We start from the raw sequence: 20,254 nt of genomic DNA on the forward strand, positions 1-20,254 counted from the left end.
CGGTCCGCTGGGGTGGGTATCCTAGCCCGCACTTTGTCGGACCATGCTCCAGTTTTGTTGTCGATCAGTTTGGAGGGCCGGTATGAGGTGCGGCCGCCCTGGAGGTTTAAGAGCGAGGTGATTAAGGATAGGGTCTTTAAGGAGGAACTGGCGAAGGCCATAGATGCATGCTATGAGGGGTCCGTGTCATCTGCTGGCATTCTATGGGAAGGATTCCAGTGTGTGATAAGGGATGAATGTATAGTTAAAGTGCTGGGGATCCTGAAAAAGCTGAAGAGAGCTGGCCGATAGAGGAGGAAATTCGGGTGTTGCAGGAGGGGGCCCCCGTTCCGAATTGGACTCAACAGGGTGCCATTGGGCAAAAGCTGCAGTAGTATCAGATGCTGGCGCAGGGGGAGATTAAGTATATGTGGGAAAGAGCTGCTCCTCGGCGATATGGTGAAGGACAGGCCGCTGGGCGGTCACTAGCTCAGATTACTCGTATGGGTGGGCGTGATAAAAGGGTAACAGTGATTAGACGAGAAGGGAGTTGATCATTATGACGATGAGGGCATTGCTCTTGAATTTGGGGAATTTTATGGCCACCTGAACTCATCACAGTTGGCGGCGACGTGGGCGGACCTGGAGGCATTCCTCGATGAGGTGGGATTATATTGGTGCTCAGAGTAACAGAGGGAGGGGCTGAACGGGCCGGTGACATTGAAAGAGGTGGTGGGCGCTATCAAGACTCTGCCAGGTGGGAAATCTCCGGGCCCGGATGGCTTTACGGCCGAATTCTATAAGTGCTATGCTGAGAGCCTGGCACTGCGCTTGTTGTCAATGTACCAGGAGGCGATATCCATGGGGCGCTTACCAGACACACTTAGGGAGGCCGTAGTGGTCGTACTGTTGAAGCCTTGGAAGCCTGAGGGGGACTGTTCATCATGTCGCCCAATTTCGCTCATCAATCTTGATAATAAGATCTTGGCGAAGGTTATAGCGAGACGACTTGCGCCGCTGATGCCCACCTTGGTGAGGGCGGACCAGGCGGGATTTATTCCGGGTCGGTCGACTTTTTTCGGATTACGAAGGATGTTTGGCTTGATGTCGGCGCTGCCGGCAGAAGACCCGGTGGTGGTTCTGTTGGATGCCACCAAGGCATTTGATGCCGCTGAATGGCCGTTCCTATTCACGGTTTTACAGAGGCTGGGCCTGGGTAGGTTTATTATATCCCTGGTGTCACTTCTACACGCTGACCCGGTAGCTAGGGTAAGGGTGAATGGGCGAAATACCAGGGTACTGCCGGTTGAGCGGGGGACATGCCAGGGGTGCCCGCTGTCCCCTTTGCCCTTCGCCCTGGCGATAGAGCCTTGGGCAGAGTGTGTCCGTGAGTTTCATCTACAGCGAGGGGTTCAACTGCATACGCATAAGGTGGTTCTCCAGCATGGGGTCTGGCATGGATTCACATGCTCATGAATATTCCCCGTCAGGCTGGGAATCCTCGGTAAAGAAAAAACCAGTATCAGTTTCGTTTCTGATCTGTCTTTCGTAGTAATAACCAATCACTGATCTCTGTGTCATACTGACCACAGCCAATGACTGCCCTCTACCTAAGCCCCGCTTCTGGCAGCCATCTTCAGATTTTTACCGCACGTTCATGTGTTGGGATCCTCGTGCTATTGCTCTCGAGCGTTAGTGCTATTTTTTTCACGTTTTTTTCTCAAAAAACTTCTTTTTTTTCGGTCAAAAGAGCCTCAAGCTCCACCGACTCTCTATCCGATCAACGGGGACCCGTGTCGGATTCGTCTGCGCCCCTCAAGGGTGAAGATTTCGTCGAGCTACGCTTTTGGAGGACTCCAGAAGTTTCTCAGGCCCGGTCATGGCCCAGGAGAAGGGAAGCTCGACGCCCGGAAAGCTGTTCAGGGTCTGCCCTGGATGCCAGCTGCAGAACGTCTTCAAGGAGGACGAACACTCTTTTTGTCTCTACTGCCTACATGAGGACAAGACGCACGTGGAGAAGGACTGTGCGTTTTGCGGCAACATGTCGGAGCGGACCATGAAGGACCGCCATCAACGTCTCGCCAACTGGCTAGAAGGGAAGAGCCCGTCCGGTGAGAAGAAGAAATCCGAGCGGTCTTCTAAGACCTTTGAGGACGCCCCGGCGACGGGGGTCCAACATAAGGCCAAGCACTGCGAGTCCGCTGGCACCGGGAGCGCCGAACGGTCGGGCTCTACGGGCGCCAGGCAGGGCGCACCCTCCCCGGCACCATCAACCACGAGCCAACGCTCTGGGTCGGGTAAGAGAAAGGCCGAGCACCCGGCGAAGCTCCTGGAGAGGCCCCGGTCGAGCTCGAAGGCGGAGGGGGAGCGAGGCGGTTTCCCCCCCCCTCAAGGATAAGGCGGTGAGCGCACCTAAGGTGGGGAAGGCCTTAATCCATCCGGCCAAGCCCTCTATCGAAACTGTCGCGGCGGCCCTGGCTCAGCCTGTGCAGGCTACACCAGTGGTGGCGACCTTGGGGCTCACAGTCTCCCTACCACCTCGGAGGGAGTCCTCTTTTGTGCCCATCGATAGGACCCCCGTGAAATCCCCCGAGGGGAAGAGAAAGGGGGGGCAGGGCGTCGTCGTAGATTCGGCCTCAACCTCGGAGGAGGAACTGGTCGAGGTCTTAAGCCACGGCCTCTGCGTGGAAGAAGACCGACCCGTCGGGATGGATCCCGACGCAGGTGACGACGACATCGCCGAGGGTACCATCGGGGCCCCTGTTCGCCCGTCGGATTCCCCTCTGCCAGCGCCGCGAGACAACTCGGCGGCCATTTTGTTGGCTATACAGTCCTTATGCTCAGAGATCAGGACGAGACTACAGTTGCCGACGGAGGAACCTCTCCCGTCTGGGGACCCAGAACCGGGACCTTCTGGTGTTCCCCCTACTAAGAAAAGAAGGATCCACCCTCCACCTCCTTTTCAGTCGTCGCGCCCCGTCCAGCCCTCCTCCCCGTCCACCCGAGGGGATGATACGGGGACTGACACGGCAGCGACGGGTACGGACGACGAGGTATACAACGAGGATGTACCGTCGTCGCCTCCCACCAGGGCTTCTCCGCCCGACGAGATTGGATCGTTCCACTCCATGATCACCAGGGCATCCAAGCTTTTCCAACTCTGCCCTGAGGAAAAGGAAGGTTTCCTTTATCAGCGGCGCGAGGCCAAGAGGAAGACGGTCCTCTCAGTGCCTCTATTGGACGACATTTGGGATGAGGGCCTCACCCTCCTCAAGAACCCTTCCACGACGCCAGCTAGAAGAGACCGGTACGAGAAGAAGTACCGGGTCCCGGACACGGCCCCCCTGTGCCTCCAGGCGCAGCCTACCCCGGACTCCGTCGTCTCCGCGGCGGCCAGGAAGAAAGCGGGGGGGGTGCGGCCTCCACATCGACTTCCCCACCGGACGGTGAGGGAAAGAAATTGGACGCAATGGGACGCAGAGTCATCTCGTCGGCAGCGACGACGATTAAAGCGGCCAACGCCTTGTCTATCGTGGCCCGCTACGACAGGGAGCTCTGGTACAAACTGGCTCCCCTGCTGGACTTCCTGCCGGACGACAAGAGGACAGAGGCCCTGGAGATCCTGCAGGAAGGTGAGGTGGCTTCTGACCACGCCATTACCGTTGCGACGGACATCGCCGACACTGGGTTCCGCCAGTTGGGCAACGGCGTTTGCCTTAGGCGGCGTGGATGGCTCAAGGCTACGGACTTCCGTCAAGACGTTCAGACCAGAGTCCTGGACATGCCCTTCGATGGGAACAACCTGTTTTCCCAAACAGTGGACGATTCCCTTCAGGCCATTAAAGCGGACACTGAGACGGCCAGGGCCCTGGGAGTTCTGCAACAACGACGGACGCCCTTTCGGAGCAGCGGAGGCAAGGGCGCCTCCAAAGGTTCCGGCGGCGGTTTCTCCACCTACCGTCAAGCGGCCCGCTCGTCGTCTCAGGAGGCCTACAGAGGACGAGGCAAGTCTGGTGGACCCCGCCGTCGTCGTCAAGGCGGCAAAGCCTCGTCGAAGCAGGATTGAACCGGCCGTGGGGTCGGGCCCCCACCGAAGCACCCCGGTGGGAGGCCGGCTGGCGAGCTTCGTCAGCGTGTGGGAGTCCATCTCCACCGACCGTTGGGTGCTGGACGCCTTGGCCCGGGGCCATGCGCTCGAGTTCAAGAGACGGTGTCCGCGCGTCCCCCCCCCGTGGCCAGGAAAGAACTTCACGTCCCTCAACTTCTCCTGGAGGTAAAAGCGATGCTCAGGAAGGGCGCCATCGAACTCGTCCCAAAGAGGCTTCGGGGCTCCGGAGTTTACTCGAGATACTTCCTCGTGAAGAAGAAGACGGGAGGATGGCGCCCCATCCTGGACCTGCGACGTCTGAACAAGTTCATCAAGGCGCAGAAGTTCCGGATGGTCACCCTCCAGCACGTCCTGGGTCAGCTGGAGGAGGGAGACTTCCTGTCGTCGTTGGATTTGGAGGATGCCTACTTCCATATTCCCATTCTAAGGGGGCACCGAAAATTCCCCAGGTTTGTGGTCCAAGGGCGTCATTACCAGTTCAAAGCCCTCCCCTTCGGACTACGGTCGGCACCCAGGGTATTCACCAAGTGCCTCGCACCGGTGGCGGCGCAGCTGCGCCGCGAGGGGGTCCACTTCTACCCCTACCTGGACGACTGGCTCATCCGAGCCAAGACGAAGGAGCTCGCCGTGGTTCACACGGCAAGGACCGTCCAACTTCTCACGGACCTGGGATTCTCCGTGAACTACGCCAAATCCCACCTGGTACCCGCGCAAGACTCTCTGTTTCTGGGAGCGAGGCTCAACAGTGTCCCTTCTGGCCTCCCCGTCGGAGGAGAGGACCAGGACCATCCTGGGCAAGGTGCAGCGGATGTTGGTGGCCGACGCGGCCAAGGTGAGGTCCATCAAGTCCCTCCTCGGAATGATGTCTTCCTGCATCTACCTCATTCCCATGTGCAGGCTCCGGATGCGCCCGTTGCAGGAGTTCCTGGACGCGCGCTGGATCCAAACGACGGGCAGCTTCGAGGAAAGGATCACACTCAACGAGAGTTTCCGACGAGCGATCCGGTGGTGGGGCACCCGTGCGCATCTGACGGCGGGCATGGACTTCCAGACCCCAGCCCACCAGGAGACAGTGACCAGGGATGCCTCCCTGGAAGGGTGGGGAGCGCACACCGAAAATCTGCACGCAAGAGGCCTTTGGCGCCCGACGGAGAAATCCCTACATATCAACGTCCTGGAGCTCCGTGCAGTGTTTTGGGCCCTCAGGTCCTTCCTTCCGTCCCTCAAGGGCAAGGTGGTGAGGATCTTCACCGACAACACCACCACCATGTTTTACATCAGGAAACAGGGCGGAACCAGGTCCCCAGCACTGTCCAAGGAGGCGCAGGACCTGTGGCATTGGGCCGTCGCCCAAAGGATATTTCTGGTGCCGTTTCATCTGGCAGGGATAAAAAAACACCATCGCCGACTCACTCAGCAGGGAGCTGCGCTCGTGCCACGAGTGGGAGCTACGGCAGGATCTAGTGGATCGCCTCTTCCGACGGTGGGGCACACCCCAGATCGACCTGTTCGCGACGGCGACGAACTCCAAGTGCCGGAGGTTCGCCAGCAGGTTTCCCCAGGCGAGGAGCATGGGCGATGCTTTCTCGTTCCCCTGGGAGGGCCTGTTCCTCTACGCGTTCCCTCCTTTGCCACTGCTAATCCGGCTCGTCAACCAGCTCAAGAGGTCACGGTGCAGGATGATCCTCGTCGCACCTGCGTGGCCGAGGCAGATATGGTTCCCGGACCTTCTGGACTTGTCAGCGTCCCCGCCAATCAAGCTGCCGGTGGACGCGGATCTACTCCAGGGAAGGGGGCGCCATCCTCCACCACGACCCGAAATCGCTGAACTTGCAGGCCTGGCAGGCCTGGCTCCTGCAGCGCTAGAGTTTGGAGGATACGACATACCGGCCGACTGCAGAGAGGTTCTTGCAAAGGCCAGGGCGTCCTCGACTCTTAAATGCTACGGACACAAATGGAAGAGGTTCTCTGTCTGGTGCCGCGCACAGAAGATTAACCCTCTATGGATTACGGCCCCCCCCAAGTACTGCCGTACCTGCTGACGCTGGCCAAAGCTGGACTGGCACACGCGTCCATCAAGATTTATCTTGCTGCGATCTCCCGATACACCAGAACCACTGGGCGGACGTCCTTGTGGTCTCATCGTCTGGTGAAAGAGTTCATGAAGGGACTGTTCAGATCGTTCCCGCCGGTGAAGGCTCCGGCCCCGGGGTGGGAGCTCAACGTGGTGCTGACCAAGCTCATGGGACCTCCGTTCGAGCCTCTGCACTCAGCTCTGTTGAAATTCCTGTCGTGGAAAACAGCGTTTCTTGTGGCCATCACCTCCGCACGACGAGTGGGAGAGATCCAGGCCCTTTCCTGCAAGGCCCCGTACTTGACTTTTCACGCAACGAGGGTAGTGCTCAGGACGCACCCCTCCTTCATGCCCAAGGTACCGTCGGACTTCCATCTCAACGAACCCTTGGTGTTGCCTGTGTTCTTCCCGTCGCCTTCGTCGCCGGCTCAGAGGACTTTGCACTCGCTGGATGTGGCTAGAGCGCTAAAGTTCTACGTGGACCGCACAGTGTTTTCGGAAGACGTCACAACTCTTTGTGAACTTTGGACCTGTCAATCAGGGGAAGGCTCTCTCGAAGGCTTCCATTTCCAGATGGCTCTCCGGCTGTATCATGTACTGTCACCGGTTGGCAAACCGACCGCTGCCTGGCCGTCCGAGAGCCCATTCCACCAGAGCGATCGCAGCTACCACGGCGTTCCTATCTGGTGTGCCCCTGCTGGACATATGCAGGGCTGCTACGTGGAGGTCGACGCACACCTTCACGAAATTCTACTGCATCGACCGGGATTCCAGGGAGGAGTCCAGGGTCGGCCAAGCAGTGCTGCGCAACCTGTTCGCCTGAGGTGAGCCTGGTGAGGAGGTAAGATGCTTAATGTTGAGTTTGATGTAATGCTTAATGTTGAGCCTTTGCCACCTCCCGTGGTTGTGCATGTGTGTACTGCTATGTATTCTTTATTCATGAGCATGTGAATCCATGCCAGACCCCATGCTGGAGAAGGAACAAGTTACTTACCTGTAACTGTTGTTCTCCAGCATGGGTCTGGCATGGATTCACATGCTAACCCTCCCGCCTACCCCTCTGTGGCTCTTCACTTGGTCATACTGCCACTTCACGTGCTTCCAAATCTGAAGATGGCTGCCAGAGGCGGGGCTTAGGTAGAGGGCAGTCATTGGCTGTGGTCAGTATGACACAGAGATCAGTGATTGGTTATTACTACGAAAGACAGATCAGAAACGAAACTGATACTGGTTTTTTCTTTACCGAGGATTCCCAGCCTGACGACGGGGAATATTCATGAGCATGTGAATCCATGCCAGACCCATGCTGGAGAACAACAGTTACAGGTAAGTAACTTGTTCCTTATATCGTTATACGCGGACGATATGGTCCTGTTCATTCGCCATCCTGAAATTAACCTAGACCCGATTATGTCGGATTTACGACGTTTTGGCGAGCTTTCAGGGTTACGCATAAACACCAGCAAGTCAGTTATTTTCCCATTGACGGGTGGGGTATCTCCCTTTTGAGATAATTGGGAATTCCAGTGGGATCTACAGAGTACTCGATATTTGGGGGTCACGGTGGCGAGGGAAGAGAGGGTGGTATATGCTAGGAACTATGTGGAGGTGCTAGATTCGGCTAAACGGGCGATGGCGAGTTGGACCTCTCCAGCTTAATCTATACGGCAGGATTTCAGTGGTCAAAATGATTATTCTCCCCAAATTTTTATGCGTTTCTGAATGTGCCTAGAAAGGTATCCCAAAAATATTTTCGGGATCTCCGGTCTTCAGTGCTGCATTTCGTTTGGGCGGGTAAGAAAGCTCGGATTTCTTGGGAGAAGCTTACAGCGCCAGTTTGTGAGGGTGGGCTGGCATTGCCCGATTTTGAGTTGTACTATAAATTGTCGCAGGCCAGCTACCTCTGGTACTGGTACGGAATGTCAGCGGAACATCGACATGTGGAGATTGAGAGATCAGTCGCGTCCCCCGCATTGTTGAGGTCGGTCATTCTGACAGCCCTGAGCCACTCCCGGACTCCCCGGAATTTGGTGGGACTGACCTGCTGGGCTTGGGTGCTACTGGAGAGGGCTCCCAATGGTGGTCTTCTCTATTCACCGAAACTCCCACCAGTGTTTATTCCCGGGATTCCCCTGACTAGTGAGGTGTGTTATGTGGCTATGATGAAGCGGCTGGGTGTCACCACATGGGGAGAGCTGTTCCCCGATGGCAAGTTTGTTTCCGTTGATCAACTGAGGGAAAGGGGGGCTCTGTCGGCATTGGATGTGTTTCTGTACTATAGACTGAGGGTGACGCTACAGAGGCTGTTTCCTTCCTTTCCTGAACCGCCTGGGGTTGCCGTGATGCTTGATCGGGAGGCATATACTCTCCGAATTCTATGGCCTGGCCTTGAGAGGCAGGTCCAGTGCTGGGTTGTCCTCGAAGGGGTTGTGGGAGAGGTCCTTCGGGCGGGGAAATGCAAGTTGATGTCTGGGAGTACTGTTGCATGATGATCTGGAAGGTGGCGGTTAATTCAAAATACAAGTTGATTCACTTTAAATTTTTACATCAAGGTTACAATTCCCCAGCTCAGCTAAAGGGCTTACTCCTACGTCCCATCCCCATTCCTCCACACTTATGGGACATCTCTCCGTCCTGTGGGACGGACCGGAGCACTTTGTATAAAGCATCCACATTTTTTTTCAAAAATGTGTCCCTCTTTCCTGCGTGGGGCCCGGCACGCGCCCGTAACCACGCCCACCTTAGCTCCGCCCTCCGCATCGCCCATCAGTCCTTTTCTTCCCACGATCGGGTCCGGACGCACTTGCATCCTCGAAGATTTTCTTCCCTTTTTCCCCTCTCTGGCTCTCGCTAGCGTTTGTTTACTAGTCTGTCTTTTAAGCTACATTTTCCAAACTGTTCATCGTGTCACCGTCGCTTCGCGAGGGCGGATCCCCATCCTCTTTGTTTAGAGTGTTTGGGACCGGAACACCGTTGGGACTCCTGTTTTTACTGTGACTCCCTTTCGGTCCAGGCACTTCAACGTCGGTTGGAGCGGTGGGAGGAGGTGTTCGGACGGACTCCTCCTCGCATTTTCAGGCGTTCATCGACGTGAAGAAAAAACGCCCGGTAAGTTCTTTAATTTTCAGAGCACCCCGGCCGGGGGATACCTTCCCGGGTTCCTCTCGTGCCGAGATGGGCGTTGATCGCTCTGTTACCGGGGTTCGCCCTGAGGTGCCTGTCAGGCCTAATAATTATACCAGAGTTTTCTCCGAGGGTCTCTGTAAGGGGCCTGTGTCCACCGGAGTACGCTCCGAGGCCCCTCCTGTGGGGGCTGTTTGTAGACCCTGTTCTACTGAGTCGTGGGGTACCAGAGCTTGCTCTGCGGTCGCCCTTTCGGCTTCCCTCAAAAACAAAACCGGGGTACGCCCCGAGGTCTTGGCTGGGCTTGAGGTTACCGAACGGATGTTCGTGGCCCGTGCCGATAAGGCTTCTACCGGGCCTAGGTCCGAGGTCCCTCGTACAGAGGCTAAGGATGCCAACCGTTCTGAGGGGCCGGGCAAGGCCCTGTCGCTGACAGCGCACCGTTCCCGCTCTTGTGGTGACACCAGATCTGTTGAGGGGGCAAAGAAGAAAGTTTCTTATTTTACCGGCAGTGCCGAGGCTCTTCCTTCGAAGGCTCAAGTGGCGGTTGGTATGTCGCAGAAACATTCCAGGCCTCATAGTACCGGATCTGCCGAGGTTCCTTACGTTAAGGCTAAAATTAAGACCCCCCTGACCAATCGAAGGGGACCCCTGCCTCACTTCCTCACGTGCTGCAGTTCCTCTCCGATGAGGACAAAATGGCGGCCGTTCCCGCCACGACCACGGCGGCCATTTTAGGTACTACCCCCTACAACTACGCCATCGGCCCCTGGTGTAGGGTTCGGTCCTTCGGGTGAACCCAAGGTCCCTTGTGCGCATCCTTACCGGCCGGTTTATGATTGGAACGCCCGGATGCCTCTTCGGCACAATGTTTTGTTGCCCGCAAGGGGATGTGGATACGTCGGCGAAGGGGCCGGTGTGGCACCCTTTCCCGTTACGTCCCTGGTTTGTCCACCTCATGAGGGGCCTCCTCAGGTTCCGAAACAATCTCCTGAGACGCTTTTTTCGGTAAATTTCAAGCGCTTATGCGCACCGACCCCATGAGGGAATATTTCAAAGGGCTTTTCAAAGAGATCTGTCCACCTCCGGCTCTGCCCGTTCCGACTGTGGTTCCGCCGGCGACTCCCTTGCCCGTGGAGCCTCCCCCTGCGCTTCTGCCTGTGCCACCATTGTCCCCAGTGGACAAGGCAGTGCCTGACACGGTTCAGCAGGATCCTGACCTGTCAGATGACCCTCAAGGCGATCAGGACAACAAGGACCTGCCCCGCTCTACCAGAGCTTTCCATGACCGGGTACTGGACATGATGAGCTTCTTAGATGTTCCGGTGCCCGAGGCACCTGCTCCGCAGGAGGGCCCGCTTTCTGGGGCGTTCACCTTGTCTCCTTTAGAGCGTACCAGCCTGTTCTTGCAGAAAGACGTTCTGGCCGAGGTCCGAAAGTTTGGGAAAAGCCACACTCGGGACTTTTTGTAAATAAAAGGATTGAGGTACAGGCTACATTCCTCGGAAGAAGTGATCTTGTCCGCCTCCCTCCTCCACAGTCCTGCAGCATCCTCCTCCGCGACGGCTACTCAGGTCTTGGGAAAGGAGGACAAGCTCCTGGACTCCCTAGGGAGGAAAATCTTTGCCAATTCGCCCTTGCAGCTCAGGCAGGCCAATGCAGAATTGATTTTGGCGGGAGCTAACATGCGGATGAGGAGAGGTCTGTCAGAGTTTGAGGAGCACATTGCGGTCGAGAAGCTGGAGGATTTCAGGGGAGGCCTTTCCGATGCCAGGGTCTTAGCCCAGGATCTCCTGGAGGCTGCGGCTCATCACGTAGACACCTCGGCTCGGGGTCTGATGCTTGGGGTTGATATCTCGCGGCAAGCATGGCTACATGCCACTAAGTTCTCGAAGGAGGTGCAAGACAAGGTTCTGGACCTTCCATTTGATGGTAAGGAACTTTTTCACTCTACTGATGTAGAGCTCACCAAAACCCAAGATAGCACTCAGACGGCTAAATCATTGTATATGATAAAAGGAGCCAAAATTCCAGTGCTACCCCAAGTCAAAACATTAGGGATGCTGGTAGAAGCATCAGTAGGGGCCGAAGCTCAAGCAAATTATTTGCAGAAAAACAATACATACTACCTGCGACTGTTGAGAGCAATCGGACCCTATATAAGTGAAGCTAACGCTGCAAATATCGCAAGAGCGACTATTCTGTCCCGTTTGGACTATGGCAGTGCGATGCTAGTGGGCGCCACCAAGGAGTTGCAACAATGCCAGGTTATGCAAAATGATGCCGTTCGCATTGTTAAGAAAATCAAATATGGAGAGCACATATCGGCGGCAAGGAAGGATCTTCATTGGCTCAGAATTGAAGAGCGAATCCTCTTCAAGGCCATGACGATTGTGCATAGATGCCTACATGGCAAGGCCCCAAAATATTTTAAGGAGAAATTCTCTATCTATACACCTAGGAGAAACCTGAGATCAGCCTACATAGGCCTACTGGTCGTTCCATTGGTCAAACGAGCAGCAGGTGGTGGCAGAGCTTTCCCGACTAGAGCGGCTAAGTCCTGGAACAGCCTTCCAGTGAACTTAAGACTGGAAGGTAATTATAGCAAGTTCAGGAAACTTTTGAAAACACATCTTTTCCAATAACTTTCTGACTCTATAAGGCCTCCTTAGGTATATATATATATATGACTGACTGGTTCCTCGCGATCCAACATTGGTTTATCTTACACTTTTTTAATATGCTACTTTTGCTCTCAGGATGTCTCCGCGCCCTGATGCCTGCGGGCTGTCGGCGCGTTACAAACACATAGAAATAGAAAAAAAAATGTCTGTTCTGGTTAAAGCTCCCTTCAAGTTTCAAAGGCCGTTGACGCAAAGTCAACCTTCCTCTGTTTTTAGGGGCTTCCTCGACCGCAAATCTCGCAGGGTGGATACTCCTGCGGGGAATAGCCACCGTAGACAACGGCGTACGTGGTTTTTCTCCCGCTCCTCAGCCTCCTCATTGGGTTCAGGTGGCACTGCCACCGATAAGCCTGCCAAATGAGGGTTTTCCGCGCTCGCACGAGACCCCGGTGGGAGGACGCATTGCGTCTCATTGGGAGGCGTGGCAAGCCATCACAGAAGACTGATGGGTCTTGTCAGTCGCTCGAGCGGGCTTCTGCTTACCTTTACCCCCTACCCCACCCCTCAACCCTCCTTTTCAGCTGTCCGGCTCACCCTCCCCCAAGGCCAAGGTTCAGAAACTTCTGCACCTCAGAGCTGTGGAACCCGTTCCCCTTGGGGAGCGAGGGCAGGGTTTCTACTCCCGGCTGTTTACGGTGCCCAAACCCAACCAGGCTGGCCTGCGCACCATCCTAGACCTTTCCCAGTTCAATCTTTTCCTACCCCAAGAGAAATTCAAGATGATCACGCCCGGCCAGATACGCTCCTCCTTGCAGATGGGCGATTGGCTCAGTGTTGTGGATCTTCAGGACGCGTTCATGCATATCCTGATTTGGAACCTACAAAGGGGATATCTCCGCTTTGGGAGAGGAGCACTTCCAGTTTTGAGTGCTTCCTTTTGGCCTCAGCTCGGCGCCACGTGTCTTCACGAAGATGATGTGGGTGATTGCGGCCTTCCTTCGTCTCCAGGGTATCCATGAGTATCTGTATTTGGACAACTGGCTCTTATGCCGGGGTGCGCCCCGAGGCCTTGGTGGGGCTTGGTGCTACCGTACGGATGTTCGAGGGCTGGGCGAGTAAGGCTGTTACCGGACCTGGGTCCGAGGTCCCTCGTACAGAGGCTAAAGCTACCAACATTTGAGGGTCTGGCAAGGCCTTATCGGTGAAGGTTCTTTCTCACCGTTCCGGCTCTTGCGTCGACACCAGATCTGTTGAGGGGGCAAAGAAGGGAAATTCTTCTTGGTCCTTCCTGAGAAGGCTAATTTGACGGTTTGTATGTCGCAGAAACATTCCAGGCCTCATAGTACCAGCTCTTCCAAGGTTCCTTATGTTAAGGCTAAAGTTAAGACCCCTGATCCATCGGCGGGGACCCCTGCCTCACTTCCTCACGTGCCGCAGTTCCCCTCAAGTGATGACAAAATGGGGCCCGTTCCCGCCACGACGGCGGCGGCCATTTTTGAAGGCTACCCCTACAGCTGCGCCATCTCCCTCAGGTGTAGGGCTGGTTTCTCGGCCTTGTGCGCATCTTTATCGGTCAGTTCATGACCGGAATGCTTGGATACCCCTTCCGCACAATGTTTTGTTGCTTGCGGGGTGGGCACCTTTGGTTGATCTGTCCAACCAGATAGGAGTGGGCCATGCTTCATGGCGTCTGGCTGCTTCCGGTGAACATCCCTGGCCAGCTGAATGTCACAGCGGATGCCCTCAGCCAGCGGACAGCGGTCAGCTACGAGTGGGAGTTGAAGGCGGAGGTCCTCTCATGGACTTTCTTGCGTTGGAGCACACCGGAGGTGGACCTCTTCGCTACGGTGGTAAACAAGAAGCTTCCTCGGTATGCCTCCAGAGGGGGCCTGAGAGCCTCCTCTCTGGGGGATACTCTCGGGATTCCATGGCACAACATGAGAGCTTACGTCTTCCCGCCTCTGTCTCTAGTTCATCGAGCAATTAGGAAGGGGAAGAACTCTGAACTGTTCCCTTCTGCTCGTGGCCCGGTGGTGGACGGCCAGTTTTTGATTCTCAGAACTTCAACACCTGTCGGTGTTTCCGCTGATCAGGTTGCCAGTATCCCCAGATCTTCTTCATCAAGGGGAACAGCAGATGTGGCACCCCTCCCCACAATCACTCAGCTTGGCGGCATGGTGCCCGATTTCAAGTCTTAGAGCATTTTAACTTGTCTACGAATAACCTGCGTATTATCCAGGCAGCCAGGGAACCCTCGACCAGATCCCAATACAGGAGTAAATGGCTCAGGTTCTGTCGTTGGTGTTTGGAAAAGCAGTTGGATCCAAGGGTGGCTATGATTGACACAGTGCTGTCCTTCGTGTCCTCCCTAGCAGAGTCGGGTGTTTACGTTCTGTCATGCAGAAATTACCTTTCAGCGGTTTCCGCTTATCTTGCTATAGACCAATGCTCTTATTCTCTGAGTAACCCAGTGGTTAAGAGGCATTTTGCAGGCTTGAAATGCCTCTACCCTCCGGTTTGTAGTCCGCACCCGCCTGGGGACCTAAATGTAGTCCTGACGGCGCTGTGCCATAAACCCTTTGAGTCAATGGCTACGGTTGACCTCAAGTACGTGTCCTGGAAAGTGTCCTTTCTGGTAGCCGTTACGTCAGCGAGGAGAGTGAGTGAGTGAGCTGCAGGCATTGTCGGTGGAGCACCCTTTCTTGGTCTTTCACAAGGACAAGGTAGTCCTTCAGACGAACCCAGCTTTCCTACCAAAGGTAGTGACTGAATTCCATCTGAATCAGTTGATTTCCCTTTCGGTCTTTTTTCCGAACCCTGCCTCGGAGGCGGAAAGGGTTCTACACTGCCTGGATGTCCGAAGAGCTCTTGGGTTCTACCTGGACAGGACTTCCGAGCTTCGGAACTCTTCCCAACTGTTTGTGACCTTCGGTAAGCCTCAGGACAGGCCGGAGTCTAAGGCCTGTCCAGGTAGAACCCAAGGGTGTATTTCCAGGTGGATTACCGCCTGTATCACAGAATCTTTCACCGTCCAAAAGCTGAAACCTCCTAAAGGTATCCATGCACACCAGGTGCGAGGCAAGGCAGCCGCGGTTGCTTTTCAGAAGTATGTTCCCTGGGAGTCCATTGCTAAAGCGGCTACTTGAGCCTCCCCATCTGCTTTCTGTAAGCATTACTGCCTCGATATGGGCTCTAGAGCTGATGCTGAGTTCGGCCAGGTTGTGCTGAAGAACCTGTTTCAGTAAGGGGTATTTCCATCCACCCATAGTTCCTGTAAGGAGTGCTTGGGAATCTCCCATAAGTATGGAGGAAAGGAAACGGGACGTAGGAGTATTCCCAGGTTACTCACCTTAGTGACCACCTTACTCCTAGTCCATAGTCCCCTTTCCTCCATACGCCCGCCCGCCGTCCCCTCTAATAAGGTTCCTCTGTTATTGCTAATGAGTCTTTGACCCTGCGATAGAAAAGGACTGATGGGCGATGCGCTGGGCGGAGCCAAGGTGGGCGGGGTTACGGCCGCGTGCCGGGCCCCGCGCAGGAAAGAGAGGAGGACATATTTTTGAAAAAAATGTGGATGCTTTTTACAAAGTGCTCCGGTCCCGTCCCACAGGACGGAGAGATGTCCCATAAGTATGGAGGAAAGGGGACTATGGACTAGGAGTAAGGTGGTCACTATGGTGAGTAACCTGGTAAATTTTCCTCAGAGATCGGGGGCATGCCTCCAATGTGGCCAGGAGATGGCAGGTTTTCTACATGTGGCTTGGGAGTGAGTGGAACTGGAGCACTTCTGGCAGCGGGTGTCTGGGGTGTTTGGGGTAATTGGGGATATTGTAGGGCAGCGCCTCGCACCAGATCCTGTAGTGGCCCTGTTGGGATATACGAAACAGATGCCTAAAGGGACTAGGAAATTGGTGGGTCTCCTGATTTTGGCAAAACAACGGGTAGCAATGGGGTGGGGGCAGAGGCAAAGCCCGACGGTTGAGCAATGGTCGCGAGACATACTGTACTGTAACAATATGGAGACACGTTGGGGTGCGCTGCGGGAGGACATCAAAGTGACGGACACATGTGGGATGCGTATACAATGTACCTTCTCAGTCAGTTGGGAAGGGAGGACTCTGCATCTCCTGTTGCGCAAGGATCCTCCACGTAGGTTGGACCGAGGACAAGATCTCTGCCTGCTCTCTGAAGTCAGAACTGCGGATTAGACAGTTTGAATGCTACACGTCCATTGGTGAGGAGGACAAATTGGAAGGGCTAGATGCAGAACAGTTTTGTGGTTTACCCGGCCCTCTAGACTTTCTGGGGCTACCTTCATATGCGTAACAGGGGGAAGGGGGCGGGGGCTTTCGGCGATGCATTGTTAGAGTTCTTGTTTGAAATGCCAATAAAGACATTTTTTTTTAAAAAAACAATGTGCAATAGAGACTGAATGTTGACTATAAATACTGCAAAAAGAATAAGTAAAAAAAATAGAGGAGTAAATGGAGCGAGCAGAGCTAGCCTTAACACTGTATAAAATGCAAAAGAAAATTTGAAATTGACCGAAAAACAAGCTGATTTTGTTAAAAGTACCACTAATATAAAAATGGAGAAATGAAGGATATTCTAAATTTGTCAACGGAAATTTTATCCATACCTTAGCCCTGATTACATGGGACCAACATACTGGAATAGCTATAGCGCTTTAACACCTGAAATGGTTGCAGGATTTAAAGGTGCAGAGACAATTTTGCCCTGAATGTGTAATGCCATAAATTCTGGAATTCTACACATGTTTTGGGGCTGCCCAATTATAAGAAGGTACTGGGGAGGAGGATATTGCCCAAAAAAATATCAGTAGAAGATGTGCTGCTTGATGTCAAATCCCCGGCAGCCTGCATGTTGGGACTTTACCCGCAGGAGAAGTCTGGGGTGTCTGTGAGCAAATTGAAAGACCTATCCTACGCGTTGGCCAAGCGCTGCATAGCCATGAGCTGATAATCTAGGACTGGTCTGCCAGTCAAGCTGTGGTAGAGGGATCTGCAAAAATTGACATTAGCAGAGACGGAGATATGGAGACGGGCAGTCGGCTAGCACCAACAAGAACTAGGAGATGATGTATTGCGTTGGATCAAACTCGCACAAACCTTATTCAAATCTGGAAATGCTGGACAAGGGCGTCACGATGTTGAGAATGGGATAGGATGTGTAAAAGGGTGAAATGCATGGGCATAGTGTGTCGTAACAGGACAATATTGTCCAGTGGGGTAGTGGAGCAGGAGTTGGGAATTTCTCGGGGAAGGCATGTTCGTGGGTAGTTAATCTATGGAACTTGATATATGAGCGAACACGAAACACCATGATTGGCTACGTGTACTACCATTGGTCAATGACACTTTTTTTTCTTTGTGCTTCTTTTCGATGTATGACTAACTGTATGGCTGATGGTTTGAAAATAAATAATTTTGTTAAACTATGATAATCCGACCCTATCGAGGACAAAGACAATATAAAAAGTTACCTTTTCTGATACGTTCTCTGAAGAGGGCAAAGCGAGCTTGAATAGGGGTACTAGAATGGATCGGCAGAATAGAAGACCTTGAGGTAGAGGAAACTCAAGGGGTAGAATGAGAGGTGATTATTCACAGCAAAATTATCAACAGCAGAATTGTCCTCTGACAAAATATCACCCCCCCGCCTCCCTGCGCCGCCCTCCAGGGTCATCCGCCTCAAATATATCCGCCACAATATCTTCCTTTTCTTCCCCAGATCAGGGTCACTCCAATACCCAGGTTCTTCAAAACACAGAGCAGGGCATACAGACGGTAGACGGATCTACACCCATATCTAATATTTAATTCAAAACATTAACAGAAAAAGATCTTGGGGCATTAGAAAACTTTCTTTCGGTCCAATGAGGAATGGAGGCAGAAATAGAACTCCTACAATTTCGGAAAATAAGATTTTCTTTGGCTCTGACACGAACAATATCCGACTGAGCAAAGTACTCCCTTTAGACCCAAATTTGTGCTTACACCATTGATCCACATGGTCTCTAAAGAGACAGCAATATTTCAAAAGGATGTTCTTCAATTTGCGTCCATGTCGATTTATAAACATAATTTGAGTTTTAATTTCAACAAAACACGACCACCACTTTGTAACTATGATTCTATCATTAAAAAGAGTTGATAAGGTTGGGGGATTTTTTTTCTGGGATGCAGAAAAATATGAATCCGAAGTACTAAGGCGATTAAATAACAGCAACTTCTATCTGAAACTTAGAGGTGATCCAACAAGTGCAATCAAAAGATTCTTCAAAAGGGGTTTTGAGGCAGGGTGTCTGATCAAAAAACGATTAGATTACTTTAATCCAGATAATGTCAGAACACCACTAACGCTATATACCTCCAAAAGACCTTGTAAATCAACCTGGTAGACCTATAGTATAGCTATGTGGTTCAATTCTGGAACCGATTGGAACATTTTTTTTTTTCCTTTTATACCATTGACACACAAGTCTTCCACCTATTTAGCTGATCCTACAGACGTCATACACCAAATAAAGTACAATTCGATGTGAACAGACGTCCCTAATTCGTTAGATGTATAATCTCTCTACTCTAACATTACCCGGAGAGAATCATTAAATATGATCAGATTTCCTAGAGGAAAGGTAGTCCCTAGTGAATTACTTTTTGAGTTACTAGAATTAGCATTAAATAAAAATGTCTTCCGCTTCAAATCCACATTTTACATACAAATAAAGGGCACAGCTGTGTGGGTAACTTTTGCCCTCAACTTTAGCACATTATACATGTTGAAGTTTGAACAGTTTCTATTGGTTGATAACTAATCCCTTTAGGCAAGCATTTTTATGAACTACATTGATGATATCATTGGGATAGTAAAAAAGGATCTTCACCCTTTTCTTCAGTGCAGTAATTTGCTTAATTTAAATCTAAAATGTACCATGCAATTTGATTCCAAATAAATTGCATTTTTGGATCTTTCAGAGAAAATTGTCATCCAATTGTTTTGTTTCGTAAGGCAACTGACGGGAATATGATATTAAGTTACGATTGTTTCCATTCTCAAGCTCTGCATAATATCCCATATGGCCAATTTCTTTGGGCCAGACGGAATTGTACTTTAAAGATTTCACTGTTCAATCAAATTTGATACAGGACTCTATCTAAAAGGGGTTACCCTGCAAGATTACTGCAGCAATCTAATAAACGAGCAAAACATCAATTTTGATCGTTTGTTAAATAAAAATGGAAGGGCAGAGAAAAACCCAGCTAGTATGTGTAATGACTTAAACACACACCACGACGAGATCTGGAAAGCAATCGAGACATTGCCACCTACTACAGCTGGAGATCCCGACTCTACAACGCCCAATGTTTGCCTTTTAAAAAGGGAAAGAATTTGGAGGACTGGTTTTCCCGAGCTGAGAGCTTCCAAAGTTAAACCCCCCAATTACATCTGTGGGGGATGTCACCAGTTGTGGGTCATTTCCCGAGCGGGAATTGTAGTAAATGTAGTTCAATATTTTCGTGTGATTCAATTGTAATTAATGGTAAAACATGGACCTTTAGAAATCACACTACATGTAATAGTAACATCATCTATGCAATTATATGCCAGTATAAAAAGACTTAAATTGGTAAAACAGAAGTCCAGGATAAGTATGCTCCTCCAGATCTTTCTCCTTAACATTCTCAAATGTTAATGTTACATTCACATGTTTGGAAGGCACCAGTTTGCCCTAGGAGTCAAACGTAGCTCCTGGTAGCTGTTGGTTTGAAGCTAACCAGGCTCTACTATGCTAGAAGCAGGAGCTAAATAGCTCCCAGCTCCCCTCAATTTCAAACCCTGCATCAGTTAAACTCGCTCAGCGCAAACAATGGTGGCTTTACCATATAAAAAGCTATATGATCGGCTTAAACAACCAGGAAGAATGGAACTAGCTTATATAATTCCAGCTTTAATGTTAATTTAAGGAACCCTAGAAATTAGTTTTTCTGCAATCTTGAAAGATCTACATGGCTTCTTGTTTCAGATAACTGTTTTAAAGGTGCTAATTCAGCGCCAGATGTGGTGGGGGGCGTACCTTCCATATATGAGAATAAACAAAGGGGATACAGGGTACCTTCGTGGGGGGGACAGAAGGGGGGGAACAGGCACACAAACTGCAGTCACACCATGAAAGACGGCCTAGCCGGGAAATGTTGGGATGGGGTTGCACTGGTGCATCATCGGCCTTGGGAACCTTTGAACAAAACTTGCAGGAAACCCCAAATAAACATATCTAGCAGGATGGGCCAAGTCTGGGGAACCCACTCTAAACACAGTGTCAAC

The 20,254-nt window shown here is 52.3% G+C and overlaps 1 protein-coding gene across 3 annotated transcripts in view; it reads left to right on the forward strand.

The window, feature by feature from the left end:
* The window catches only part of SSX2IP (SSX family member 2 interacting protein), a 706,324-nt gene that overhangs the window by 195,647 nt on the left and 490,423 nt on the right, over positions 1-20,254 (forward strand). The gene's annotated exons all lie outside the window — the stretch shown is intronic.

This window comes from Ambystoma mexicanum, chromosome 1q, assembly GCF_040938575.1.
Source record: "Ambystoma mexicanum isolate Mex_15411 chromosome 1q, UKY_AmexF1_1, whole genome shotgun sequence".
In the NCBI taxonomy this organism is placed as follows: Eukaryota; Metazoa; Chordata; class Amphibia; order Caudata; family Ambystomatidae; genus Ambystoma; species Ambystoma mexicanum.